Source organism: Syngnathoides biaculeatus, chromosome 3, assembly GCF_019802595.1.
Source record: "Syngnathoides biaculeatus isolate LvHL_M chromosome 3, ASM1980259v1, whole genome shotgun sequence".
Taxonomy (NCBI): domain Eukaryota; kingdom Metazoa; phylum Chordata; class Actinopteri; order Syngnathiformes; family Syngnathidae; genus Syngnathoides; species Syngnathoides biaculeatus.
This window is the reverse complement of record NC_084642.1, coordinates 30,603,167-30,615,500: the sequence shown is the minus strand read 5'-3', so window position 1 is coordinate 30,615,500 and position 12,334 is coordinate 30,603,167. Positions and strand designations below refer to the sequence as shown.

General features: G+C 38.6%; 1 protein-coding gene across 10 annotated transcripts in view; it reads left to right on the top strand.

The window, feature by feature from the left end:
* The window catches only part of myo9aa (myosin IXAa), a 122,976-nt gene that overhangs the window by 323 nt on the left and 110,319 nt on the right, over window positions 1-12,334 (top strand). The window lies entirely within an intron of this gene.

The following is a 12,334-nucleotide window of genomic DNA, read 5'->3' as shown; positions in this document are numbered from 1 at the left end:
CTACAAACTGTTCAAATGACTTGGCGCTGCTCGGTGGTCCACTTGACTTCATTTGCTTTCTCCGTTTGTCGGTCATTGAAGTGAGTTTTGTGTGTAGCAGCGTACTAAATCTGGTATTTGGACCCGTGTGGTTTGCCACGAATTATTTGGTCGAGGTCAGGGAAGGAAACTGAGGGCAAACTGTCTGGAGTTGTGCTGAAGTGAAGAAACCGCAAGGAAAACTCAATATGATTGGTTGAAAATGTCCCCGTCAAGTAGCTTTTGAAATATTATTTTTTAATGCAAAGAATAGTGATTGTCCTGGCCATCCATTTTCTATTGCGCTTGACCTCATTAGGGTAGTAGATGAGCAAGAGCAGGGGCCACATTGACTTAAAATTTGACAGGCGGGCCAAGCAAGGAACATATGCTTACGTATAAAAATAAACAAACATAAAAGGCGCTGTAGTGTTATTTAGATTTACATTTCATGGGAACATTGTATTTTTATTGATCAACTTTTTTTTTTTTGGCAGTTCATTAAAGTGTGGTGTTAGTTCTGTTGTGGCAATTCTCAGAACACATCTGAGGTGTTCATCACTCAGCTGGATTCTGTAGGATGTTTTGTTGATGTTTATCACACTAAAAGTCTGTTCACTCGCATATATAGAGCCAAACACCACCATCCTCTGTGCCTTCTTCTGGATCTTTGGAAATTTGTCTGTGCTTAATGAAGCTTAAAACTCGTCCGGTTTGAGAGTTGAACTTCTCAATTAAGACAGTATTGAACTGGAGATCAATCAGTTCCAGTTGCAGTTCCCGTGACGCTGTTTAAGGGTCTTGTGTGACTGAATCTTGGATGGCCGTTTAGGAGATGAAAGTATTGTGCTGAGCCTGCAAGCTTGATTTTCAACTGCTGTGCCATAGCCATCGGTGTCCGTGTTGATTGGCTGTTGCATCATCAGGATGCCTGCTAGAAAAGTGACATCTGTTGTTACACTGTATTCCTCTAAAACCGCAGTGGTTTCTAAACCAATTATACATAGTCTTTGACCGGACTTCAGTGAAACAGTGTTTAGTAGTCCATTCTATATTAAACACTCTGCACTGTTTTTCAATATTTCTTTTCTTTGGTCCTCTTAAAGGTTGGAGAAGGATTCAGAGTAGTAATGAGAAAAAATGGAACAATCAAAGTCAAGTCAATGTAACAACCAAATTCCAATGAATTCTGGATGTTGTGCTAAAGATAAATAAATCAGAATACAATGATTTTCAAATCACGTTCAACCTCATTTTAATTCAATTCACTATAAAGACAAGATATTTAAAGTTAAAAATTAGCAAATAATCATTAACTTCAAAGTTTGTGAATTTTGAATTCATATATTTTTGTTACTAAATGAAAGCACCATTTATAAATAGAATTTTCAAGTCCACTTGCGTTATATTTGTCCATTTATATTTGCTTGATGATCTTAAACATTAAGTAATGAAACCATGCAAAAATATAAGAATTTGAGAACGTGGGCCAATACTTTTTCATTGGACTGTATAGAAGAAAATACTGAAATATACAATATGGCTAGGCAGCAAAATGAACATAGGGACCAGAAACTGGACATGAATTAATATATCAGTGCTGCTACTTCACTTGAGAAAATGGGCTTATAAATTTAAAAGTAAATTAATACAACAACTATTTGGATTATTAGATAACCTTTATTAGTCCGACAATGGGGAGTTTGCACCATTTCAGCTGGAGGAAATAAATAAATTTAAAAAAGACCATACAAGAGAAGTCATTCTCTCCTATGTACTGAAGAACAAATACGTTCTTCAGTACAAGGTTGATACAGTAAAATAACGAATATTGAAGCCATTATTGCTTTAGAGATTACAATTATCGAGTAATGGTTATGTTGTGAAACTGAACAGTATACATAATTTTTATTCTCCTACACAACCTACAGCAGTAAATGTCATGGTAATATTCTTGAAATGATTTTAATATTAAAATTCAGACAAATTCTTCCGGAAGTGAATTTTTGTTGGTTGGCAGCTCTGCAGTCTTTGCCTTAAATCCAATTATACCAATAATGGACATTGTATCGTGGGAGGGAAGCCAGATCAAAACCCACAAAAGTAGAGAGAGAACATGCCACCTCCACTTAGAAAGGCCCAAGCCAACAGTTCAACCTCCAACTTTAATACAAATGTGCCAGCCACTGGGCAGTGTGCTGGTGCTCATAACAAGGACTGATGAAACATAGATGTCAAAGTCAAACCTGTTAACATCATGGTGGGTTTCTCTGCTTGAAGTTTGCGTTAACACTCTCAAAATGCAGTCTTGTTATAGATAACCACCTTTGTGTCATTTGGTAAGGTTTTAAGGAGAATAACTTTGATCCAAGTCGCAGTGCTACCCCTTGGAACTTGTTCTGCCCTGGGCTGTGCACAGGTGATGAGAGTAAAGTGGGCCTGTCCTGTGGGAATGTGAGGTCTGAGAAGACACAGCTGCTATAGTACGAGAAACAGCCTTGGTAGAGATTCCAGCAACTGGTCCCTGTCGACATCCGACACCCTGCAGGATCTTGGTCTGTTATTTGTAAAGACTGGCCTCAGTTTATCACGTCAGTTTGTGTCTGTAAATTGGTGATATCAGCAGCACCACTTCAGTTCGCTGTGCCTCAAAAACCCTACCTTTTCCTTTGTGATTAGTACAATGAACGAATCAGTGCTAATTTGAGTTTACATGTACTTACGAGTGTTTAAAAAAAAAAAAATGCTGAGTAAGAATTTTTGGGTTCAAATGAAAACAAATCAAAGAATAAGATACCAGGACAAGATGTTACACTGACGCATTTATGACTTGTTTTACATCCACCAGTTTCAGTCTCTCATTTTGCGAGTTCAATCCTGTGCCCCTGTGACTGTACCTAAGTGTCCTTGCGCGAGATACTGAACCCCAAGTTTTTCCTGGTGCGTGTCATCAGCAGGTGAATGAGGAGTTGATGTAAAAGTGCTTTGAGTTCCTTGAAGGTGGGAAGAAACACTAGACAAGTGCAGGCGGAAGCCCATTTTTGTGTAATATATTGATGCTCTTGTGCAAATTATCTTAACTTTCTAACTGTAATCCTGAGGTAATTCCCCACCACAGTACAATAAAATGGTCAATACCATCAATTTTGTCCATGTCGTTATTATTATTACTTCATTTTTAATGATTCTGTGAACCACAATTCAAAAGCAATGCAGTCAATCCCCGCACTTCCCTCAGGGGTAATAAAACTACTTTATTGGTTTGTGCAAGTGTACTTAACGAAGTGTCAGGTGATAGTTGTGACATGGTTATTATGCCCATTTATACTGATTATTTAAGAATGTTTCTAAAAAAAAAAAAAAAAAAAAGCCTTTACCTCCAAATCCTTCAAAAGCAAATAAAATTAAAACAAGAAATATGCTTTTTCTCCCAGCTTTTCAGTTTTATTTTTGACACTTTGGATTGAATAATCGAAATATAGGAGACTAAATTATAGTGTTTCATAATCTCCAATGTCTCAGGTCTTTTCAGTAATGCAAAATGGGAGGCACTCTGTTATTTGAAGACTTACGACAAAACCAACTTAAGTAAAACAAATGCTTTTTGCGCCTCAATTTTTGTTACACTGAATTAGTCCACACATTTGAAGCCTATGAAGTCAGTAGGTCTTGCTTGCACCCAACATCTTCTTTACGTACATACATTGACTATAAGCACAGTTAATTTATTGGGATGTTTTACAGTCACTATAGCAACTAAGTGCACCACAATTTCGTCTTTAAATTTCTAAAAGCCTTGTCTAATCATCGTTTAAATCCTGGTTTGTTGATATCAATTTTTTTTTTTATTTTAATTTTTTTTTTTTTTTAGTCAGGCCCATTAAAAAAAAAAAAAATCAAATATCTTTGGGGTGGGTATTTTAATCCTTTTCCAAGAAAAGGATCACGTCACGGCTGTGCTGTTTACACTGACAGTATAGTCACAGTGAGAGGTGCTACGTCACAGAAGAGGCGCAGTTTGATCATCCATCCATTTTCTTCGCTGCTTATCCTCACGAGGGTCGCAGGCAGTGCTGGAGCCTATCCCCGCTGTAAACGGGCAGGAAGCAGGGTACACCCTCAACTGATTGCCAGCCAATTACAGGGCACATTGAGACAAACAGCCGCACTCACCAGGGGCACTTTAGAGTGTCCAATCAATGTTGCATGTTTTTGGAATGTGGGAGGAAACCGGAGTGCCCGGAGGAAACCCACGCAGGCACAAGGAAAACATGCAAAGTCCACACAGGCGGGTCCGGGATTGAACCCGGGACCTTAGAACCGTGAGGCCAACGCTTTACTAGCTGAACCACCGTGCCGCACAGTTTGATCACTCATTGAGCATTGGTTCTGTTTTGAAACATCATCTGTTTTGCGTATGACAAGAAAGGAGGTCAGTGAAGGACACTATTGGAGCCGATCTTGGCAAAATTGCCAAAGACATGGTTCCCATTTCTATCTTGCAAAAGCAGTCATTTTGCCACGTACTGAACCACTTAAGAGTTGTGGTGTTGTGATATAATACATACACTGTGTATCCAAAATGAATGATCAACTTCACTGGGCCGGTTTGCTACATGTTTCTTTATTCCTGTAAAATCAGTGTATCGACTGTCACTTTTTACGCAACTACTTCCAGTGGTGTGACTTCACGATACAAGCGAAGTTCACCAGCGGTACAGCAGCTTGAAATAAATTCTAAATTGCTATATAATCTAGGTGAGAAATACCTTTCTCAATCCCTATATGGTGCATCAAATAATGGATCCAACTACCAGAGAAAAATTCCTTGAGTGTTTTTGACATACTTGGCAAATTATAACGATTCTGATTATTAAAAAAAAAAAAAAAAAACTTGGGCATCCTACTTGGCATATACCTGGAGTGCTATACACTGTATTCAGGATTCAGGAACAAAGGTTAAGTTTGTGTGGGAGCATCATGTAAGTCATTGTAGACTAAATTGTGCTCAGTTGTGAGTGAGAACGGTTGTTTGTTTACATGCGCCTTGCGATTGGCTGGCGACTAGTCCAGGGTGTCCCCAGCCTCTTACCTAAACCAAGCTGGGAAAGGCTTTAAATCACCCATGACTAAATGCTATAGAAGATTGATGGATGGATCTTCAGTGACTGTTTTGTTTTATATTCATCCCAAAGAGAATATTTTGGTGAATTTGATGTTAAATTTTAGAGCACTTATTGTTTTATTGAAATGTATTAAGATTGTATTTAAACTGTCACTTTGTCCAAGTATTGACTGTCATTTGTCTTTTATTGAAGGGTGGGGAAAAAAAATTGGCAGTAGGATTTGTTACAAAAAAAAATTACATTTTATTTTAAGCCGATTTCTTTCACCCAGCCCATATTTTGTAGTGATCTATAAACAACCCCTTTATGTATATAAATCGCAGCCTGTATTTGAGGTCACACATTGCAAGCACGCATAGAGAGATGTCCGCAGAATACTAGCGGTCACATTATGGGATTGTTTAGAGAAAGATATTGGCATGAAGATGAAGTCATTATAAAAGGAACCTGCTAGTGTTGCACTGAACAAAGCCCCCTTTTCTTCAGTGGGTCATTATATGAGTCAGGCTTTGGCCTCAGCAGCTCAGCTTCCTATCATTTTGCATTTCTCATCATTAACTCACTGGTGCTAACAGGAGCTGAATTGAGATGCAAAGAATGACTTTGTTTTGTTCTCTGCAATCTTGCGTCTGTGAAATGACTTTAAATTGTCCTTTCTAATCAATCCTTAAAATAGAGATGACAACGAACAATTCGATACGGCAGGAAGCTCAGCCTGAATGTATTTACAATATTAAACCTGGTCCTTGAGAAGAAAATGTTTGGTCTTTTGTGTTGGTTGAGTACCTCTCCGTAATCGAGTTTCAACTATGGAATAGCCAGGGTCACGCAAACAAGTACCCGTCTCAATTACTGTGTTTCATTCTAACCCTAACCTAATTTCAATGTTTATAATTTTTATTAATGATATTTCTTCAAATAGGTTAACTAGATAGGTGCCTCTAGATCTTTAAGAGCACTAGAAATGAAAGTTGTAGATTTGTTGATTATTATTATTTTTGGGCCGGGGTGGAGGTGGGGTGTTCTGAAACCAGTGACAATTACTCGTGGCCTCTGCAGCATACGGTAGAGATAGGACAGGGCCAATGCTTAATCCTCAGGCATGTGCTCTTGTGTAGTGCTACACAATGTCTACCTACAGGGGCAGCACTGGCACCCAGCTGTGAAATTACATCACTTTTAGCCAAAAAATTGATTTTCTTGATTTCACAAGGTATGTATGCAATGTTTTGCACTGAGTTTACATTGCAAGATTGTCCAGAAGAGAGTATGGGTTTAGTCCCTGCTTAAGATCTGATTTGAGCGAGCAATTCTGCCAGTTTACAGTAGTCTGGGTATTATCAGAAGGAGGGAAGCGAGGAGGAAAAGCAGAGATAATTGTGGCTGACAACAAGCAGACTGCGATAAGGTTGAGTTCAAATACAGCTAGCGTTGGGCTCCTGTTGCTGGAATGCTTCTCTTGCCTAATCTATTTTATCAGTGTAATAAATGTCTGGATGATATAGACTTCCCAGAGATTATTTTGAAACCTGGCTCAAAACTCTGATGTGTAGTAGGAAGTTGATCCATGCCAAGAATAATTATATTGAGCTATAGTAAGTTTCTTTCGGCTTGTCCCTTTCGGGGTCGCCACAGCGTGTCATCTCAGATGAACGCACATATTTGTCTGGCACAATTTTTACACCGGATGCCCTTCCTGACGCAACCCTTCTCAGGCTATACTGTACAGTATTGTTTTAATACGAAAAAAAACTAGGTTAAAATGTTTTTATTGCTTTCGCAAAAAAAAACAAACAAAAAACACTTTAGTTGAAATCTGGGTTTATTATATAGATTCAACATCCTGTTAGTTCAAATCTCACCTTGAGGTCCATTCAAGCCCCCAGTGCGCCATGATGTCCTGCCACTGCTGCTGTAACTGGGGCTACCAACTGGGCTCACCCAAATTACCCACTGGTGCCTTTAACAGTATCCATTCACTCCCAGTGACTTAGTAGACTTGTTGAACCATTGAAGGTAGACAGACACCCTAATGACAATCAGAGGTTGAATTACCTCCAGGAAGTCCAATACTCAACCTCAAGTATTCCAATTAACAACATAATAGTTTTCTCCCACTTGTCACACTTGGGCTTTCAATGTCCATTTGAGTACAGTAACGACGTTTCCTGAATATGGATTCTGAAGTAGAGAGAGGCTTTGACTATTTTGGTTTTCTTGTTTGAGAATGGATTCCTGTTCTGCATTCACTACAGTAGTTTCATTCTTGAAAACTCTTTTAAGAGTGTCTCTCCGGGTAAAGTATTGCAGATGTCGTTGATTTACGCATTTTCAATTTGGCCTGTCCATTCATACGCTGTTTCATATACTTTCTTCTACAAGGAATGACAGCCATCACAATTTGAATGAACCCTACAGCAAACAACGTTTGTGTGAAATTTGTTTTGCTCAAATATCAAAATATATAAAATTGATTGACTGGCTACCGATTATAAAGGAATGTCAAAACTGTCTTGCCATTTACACAGACAAAGCATGTTCCTCAGAATTTATTTTTGAAAAAAATTGGTTTGGTCAGAGTTTTACTTTTTTATTTCTGGTGGTACTGCTCTCACATACATGAAACCTGCCTTTAGACAAGACCGTGCATGCTTCTGTCAGTGGCTCCCCAGGGAAGGATGTAAGGAAAACTAAAGCGTTAGATGAAGCATGTCAGAGTTACGTGGACACATGAATCACCCCATTGTCTTTCCAGGAAGGCTCTGTCAAACATGGAGATTCATTTAAAATTTAACTTCTAACTTTAATAACACTCCAACAAATCTTTGAGCAAGATTTTGTTGTGTATTAAAGCAACATAATGTTAAAATTACATGATCCCTTTGAAATACTCTCCTTGACATCCATGTTCTTGAAATCTGTAGGCCTCTCTGCTACCTCATTAAACCCAGCCCTTGCATTTTGTTGGCTATAGTTTAGACTGCAAGATTGAGCTCAGATTTCAAAAAGACTGCAGTCTGCTGCAGGCAGACACACAACCTTTGGGCCCCTTCCTCAGAAGAAATAGTAAGCGCCTCAGTATCGTTTCCCTGTAATTACAGGTCATGTTATTTTTCTAATCCTTTAAACAGATGTGCTCCAAATCATGCTGAACATTCGGACCCCATGTTCAAGATTGATGACCTGCCATTACAATAAAACTGGTGCAAGTTGGCTCTAAATTGTCTGTGATGGATTCAAGTGTCCCATGATCTTGTTTCACTGCAGGGAATCCTATCATTCCCACATAACCGATGACTTTGGATAGCACGGACAAATGTTAACAAAAAAAATACAGGAGCACATATAGGTATTGAGGAGACCCAAATGTACTTTATATGCATGATACATCGCACATTTCATTCCAGTACATTTTGGGCAGGTTTTAGATATTATATTGGGGCGTCATTTTGTGTGGTAGGTTTCTTTAAGAGTCTGACAACATACAATTTAAACATTGTTGAAAAAAATTCTGGAGCGTTACGCAGTGGTGGCGATGTAACCTGAATTTGCATCCAAGTTGAAACGTGCCAAAGTTTATTGGTCCATCAAGATCCCAATTACAGTAAATACTATCTCTGTATGATAAAAGACTTCTTAAATGAAAAATGGAATGTGTGCTGGTAACTCAGTGCCTTTTTGTGCCATATGATGACAAATTCTTATATTGCTGGGCAAACAAGTTCATTGTGCACAGTGTGTAACCTCAAAACCTTGCCCGTCAGTAGTGTACAAATAGAAAGTAATATAAAATCAAAGGGCTTTCATTTTGCGGTATCTGTATCTTGAATGTTCATATCTAGATTTTCATATGACAATTTGTTAAGCCCTAGTCAGAGTTATAAACTAAACTCAAAAGGTGGTTCTCATTTTTAAAATAGCAGTGAATGTCTGTACCATAGTCATCAAATGCCAGTTGTCCTCTTAACACACGTCATGATGCGCTTGCTTTATTTGACGTGGATTTGATTCTTTTTGTAACTGCAACATATGGGAGTTGATTATGTTGCCAAATTTTGTTCCATGCCTAAAATTCACACCTCCATTTTAATATTGATATAACTTGAAATAAAACAAGTATTTTATTTGTGCGCCTCATGTTGTTTTTTTTTTTTTTTAAACAAATTAAAACCTCAAAAGTGGACATGGATTTCTGACACTTTATTGCTGAAACATTTGTTGATGAGTGACTTCCATCTGCCAGCTCATTTTTTATTGTGGCATGGAGTACTTTTCCAACTACACTGGCCAATTGCTGCAGTGTCATATTGATATTGGCTGCATTCAAATGGCGTTTGAATGGAAAACATTAACCACACTCCAAAACAATAAAAATGAATGTGAGGTTAGCCCAAGAGCAAGTCTTGTTTTTAGACATGACATCAACGCTCCTAAAATGTTGCACCCACGAGCAATGAAAAATCCATGGAGATACTATGAAGTACAACTTCTGTGAGGAGGTCATTGAACATTTTTGCCACGTTATTTTTAACTTTGTTGAAGCTGCAAGGCTACTTCCAGTGATGGGCAACCTATTTAAAAACGTAGTGATTGAAGATACTGGACAACTAATTCTATATTAAATAAAGAAGCTTCACCACATTGAAGCCACCCACCATAGAAGTATAGCAAACGATGTTACATTAAACTGAAGAAAGTACGTTAACTACATAAAAGCTCCTTTGGTTCAGTGAAATCTCTTAGAACAGAATAGAACTTTATTTTAACATTTTGTAATGGTACAAATGAACACTAAAATCTTTGGAGGATTATGCTTATTACTGCAACTGGAAAGTCAATGTCTTGGAATAATGTATAACATGAACACAACAAAACTTTGTGTATTAAATAAATATGTTAGAGTTGATGCGGTCATTGTTCTCGATTAATTTGGTCCTTTTCTTTCCTTCCTATTCCGTACCGCTCACTAGAGTTGCAGACATGCTGAAGCCTATCCCAGCTGATTCTGAGTGAGAAGCAGGTTTCACCCTGAACTGGTCACCAGCCAATTGCAGAGCACATAGAAACAAACAATCATTCACCCTCACAGGGAATTTAGAGTCTTCAGTGGTCCTACCATGCACGTTTCTGTGATGTGGGAGGAAAGCGGAGTGCCCTGAGAAAACCCATGCAGGCATGGGGAGTTCACGTAAACTCCACACAGGGAGGGCTGGGATTTGAAGCCAGGTCCTCAGAAATGTGGGGCAGATGTGCCCACCCACTGTTCTGCCTGACCTTTTTCAATTGTCTAATTAATTCCTGAAATAGATCGCAGCAATTTAGTGGTGAAAAATAGGAGAAAAATATTTTTTTTTTCTGAGTAATGTATATCTTTCAGTGTCATCTATTTTTTTTTTCTACCATGCACGCACGGACAAACACACATGGAATCATTAGAATTTTCACACTCATATTTATTTTTTGATGTTCATGCTGTGTTGTCGACATGTTCAATAACAATTAATAGTTAATTAATTACCTATCAGAAATGATTATTTTACGATTATATACTTGAATAATTATTTTGTGTGCTTTTTACTCTTACTTTTAACATTTATTGTGAAGTAACAGTACTCTTACTTGAGTGCAATATTTGGATACTCTGCCCACCTCTGGAGCAGTAATCCTCTCTTGATTCGCTTACATTCAAGCAAGATTTTTACTCATCTGATCAGCCCATGTTGTATTTGTTGCACTGGTCATTTGTATTTTCATGTTAATGTGCTGGAGGTCGTACCCCATGGAAGTAGATTAGTGCCACCAAGATTTTAATTTGAAATGTAAACTGAAATAGGTTTTGAATTTGAAATGCCACAGAAAACAGGATTTGAATTTGAAATGTAAAGTGATCACATTTTCAATAGTTGCTACAATTCGCTGTCTCAAATTAAGATGGATACAATTCGCTGTCTAAAATTCAGCGTCCATGCCACCAGGCAGAACACCCAGCCAATCACAGCTACGCTTTCTTAGTCACGTGACGTCACATACTAAGAAAGTGTAACTGGATTGGCTGTCTGTTCAGTTCTGACGTGAAGTAACCCTGCCTGGGGGCACAGACGGTGATTTTCAGACAGCGAATTGTAGCCGGTTGATTGTTAACATTGAAAAGTTACACTGAAATACAACTATTCAAAATGTGATCACTACATTTCAAATTCAAATCCTATTTAACTTTACATTTCAAATTCAAATCCTGGTGGCGCTAATCTACTTCCATAGTGGCCTTGGATTTAAAAACATTCACACTTGAGGCTGACAACACTTCTGTTGGTAACTTATTCCATTTGTGTGCAGCATAAGAGCAAAATTCTGCTCCACCGTGTTTGGTTTAGACTCTGCGGTCCTCTATTGGACCCGAGTCTGTCAATCTCAGACCCCGATTAGGTTTGTATTCCATAAGCATTTCGTTCATGTGTTCAGGACCAAGACCATTTAGTGATTCATAGACCACGATGCCTATGTAAAGACTTTAGAATTGGAGTTATATTCTTTGACCGCTTTGTTCAGGTGAGAACCCGATCTACACGCAACAAAAGAAGTCATTAAATACAGTACTCACAACTTCGATTTGGGCGGCACAGTCGCGTGACTGGTTAGCGTGTCTGCCTCACAGTTCTCAGGACCTCACAGCTCAAATCCCGGCCCCACCTATGTGGAGTTTGCATGTTCTCCCCGGTGCCTGTGTGGGTTTTCTCCAGGCACTCCGAGTTACTCCCACATCTCCAAAATATGCATTATTTGGGACTCTAAATTGCCTTTAGGTGTGATTGTGAGTGTGAATGGTTGTGTTTTATGTGCCCTACAATTAGCTGGCAACCAGTTCAGGGTGTACCCTGCCTCCTGCCCAATGAGAGCTGGGATGGGCCCCAGCACTCCCACAACCCTTGTGAGGATCAGCGGCTCAGAAAATGGATGGATGGATTTCGATTTTGGCTTTTAACAATCCTTAAAGTGCTATCAAAGAAAACAAATTGTAAATTCACCCTATATGCATCCCATGTTGTTGTTCTGCCTTCCTTACGTGTGCTTTAAGATGTTTATCGGCAACCTAGTTGCAGTTTACTTTTATAAAACTAAAGGCAGAACAAAAAGAATTACACACACTGAATATTTAAATATGGAACAGGACACTGTTTTAGAAATCACAG